The sequence below is a fragment of the Euleptes europaea genome, chromosome 18 (genome assembly GCF_029931775.1).
Source record: "Euleptes europaea isolate rEulEur1 chromosome 18, rEulEur1.hap1, whole genome shotgun sequence".
In the NCBI taxonomy this organism is placed as follows: domain Eukaryota; kingdom Metazoa; phylum Chordata; class Lepidosauria; order Squamata; family Sphaerodactylidae; genus Euleptes; species Euleptes europaea.
Window position 1 is genome coordinate 2,186,087 of NC_079329.1, and position 2,261 is coordinate 2,188,347.

Genomic DNA, 2,261 nt, shown 5'->3' on the forward strand with positions numbered 1-2,261 from the left:
ACCCAAAGTGCTCCTGCCCCCCCCTTAGCAATTTCAGCTGATCTGAAGCATGCATTCCTCCCCCCCAAAAAAGTAGTGACAGATTGTATGGGGGGGTGAAATAGCCTCTCTGTGCTGCTGGAAACTCCTGTGTTCAGCAAACTTTGGGAACAAAGCAAGTGTCCATCATTATCTGGGGGTGGAGGTGGTAGGATGGGGAAATGTGGGGGGGAGGAAGATCCTAGAAACCAACTTTTATTAAAAGAGGGGGAAATATATAGGATTTTAATTTAAAACCACCATCAATCACGCACTGGGGAGGGGATCGGCAAATGTCCTGCCATTCCCACAGTCTGCGGATGGTAGAATAGCTATGAGGGTGGGTGGCGGGGGACCATAATTTCCTCCATCCAAGACTCTCTCTCTCTCTGAGAACAAGGAGGAGATGCTGTGGGGGTGAGTGGGCGGGCTTGGCTCTTCTTTCTCTGGGGTCGGGGACCCTGTTGAGGCAGGAAGGCCAGAATGGTGGCACCTTGTCAAGGGGGTGAAACCCACTGGTTACTTCTTGGGGGGGGGGCATCCCATTCCTTGAACTCTCCCCCCAAGCCAGGGCTGGAGGGGTAGAGAAGGATTTATGTGAAACTGGGAATGTGTGCGACTGGGCGGGATATGGATGGATATTTTGATGCTGTTGGTGTGATCTCGGGGTCACAGCTGATGGTGGAAACTGTCGTCAAGTCGCAGCCGGCTTATGGCGACCCCATAGGGTTTTTGAGGCAAGAGATGTTTAGAGGTGGTTTGCCATTGCTTGTCTGCCTCGGGACCCTGGCCTTCCCTGTTGGTCTCCCATCCAAGTCCTAAGCAGGGCTGACTCTGCTTAGCTTTCAAGATCTGACGAGATCAGTCTAGCCTGGGACATCCATACCCATGAACATGCGCAAACACATTTGTGCAGGCATGTGCTCTAAGCGTGCACTGGAGGTGTTGGTGTGGCTCTTTGAGAGCCAGCGTGGTGTAGTGGTTAAGAGCGATGGTTTGGAGCAGTGGACTCTGATCCGGAGAACTGGGTTTGATTACCGACTCCTCCACAGGAGCGGCGAACTCTGATCTGGAGAACTGGGTTGGTTTCCCCACTCCTCCACATGAAGCCAGCTGGGTGACCTTGGGCTAGTCACAGCTCTCTCAGCCCCACCTACCTCACAGGATTTCTGTTGTGGGGAGGGGAAGGTGATTGTATGCCGGTTTGAGTCTCCCTTAAGTGGTGGAGAAAGTCGGCATATAAAAACCAACTCTTCTTCCTCGTCTTCTCTTTGTGTACAAGCGCAAGCTTCATTTTATGTTGCTGGGGCCCATACCCACTCCCTTTGTACCCCTAAAACATGCCTCCCTATATTCAGTGGCGCTTATGCCTAGGTCAGTGCACATGGGCTGTAGTGCGCAGAAGGGCTTATCATGGGGGGCAGGCAAATGGCTTGAATGAGAATGCAAATCCACGCTGCTGATTGTGATTCTGGACCCTGCACAGAGAATTCTTCTGGGCTCGGGAGCAGAGGTGTGATCTTGTGTTTTGTGGCAGGCATAAGTAGTCCTGTTTTCGTCTGTGGTTATCATGCTTGTGCATTCATTTCTTTGTGTCTGGGAATGAGGGATCGCGCGTGTGTCTGCCTTGGCGCATTGCATGAGCTAATAAATGTGTCTGCGTTTCCATACACATGCGCCTGCGTCTGTTTCCTTGGGCACAAGTCTCTCTCTCTTTCCCTCTCCTCAATTCCCTTGTCTGTCTGTCTGTCCTAGCTGCAAGTCCACCTCTTCCTCACACCCCTGACAGCTGTGGCACCTTCCCGGGTGTGTGCCGGCCTGTGTGTGTTGGGCGGGGGGGTTTGACACCTGCTGAGGTGGCAGCTTGGTTGCTTCTGGCTGTGCAATTTCACAGCTACACCTCCTGATGCGCTGCCCTACATTTGGGCCCTTGGCCTCTCTGGAGAACGGGGAAGGGAAGAGCTGAGCTACCTGAGAAAGCGTGCATTTGATGGTTGGGGGTGTGTGCGGGGGCGGGAGGGGGGGGAAAGAGCTCATTTGATGAACTTTATTAATCCCCAGACACCCTTCCAGTCTGCTTGGAAAGGAAGAAACACATATCAATAGTCCCTAATTAAGACAAAGGGAGCGGGAAGAACCTTTGATTGCATTTCCATTTAAAGTAACACTAATGACATTTTCCCTTTTATGTACAAACTCTGATCTCACCTCGTTGGCAGGGTATGCTCCCTGTCACCCCCCCC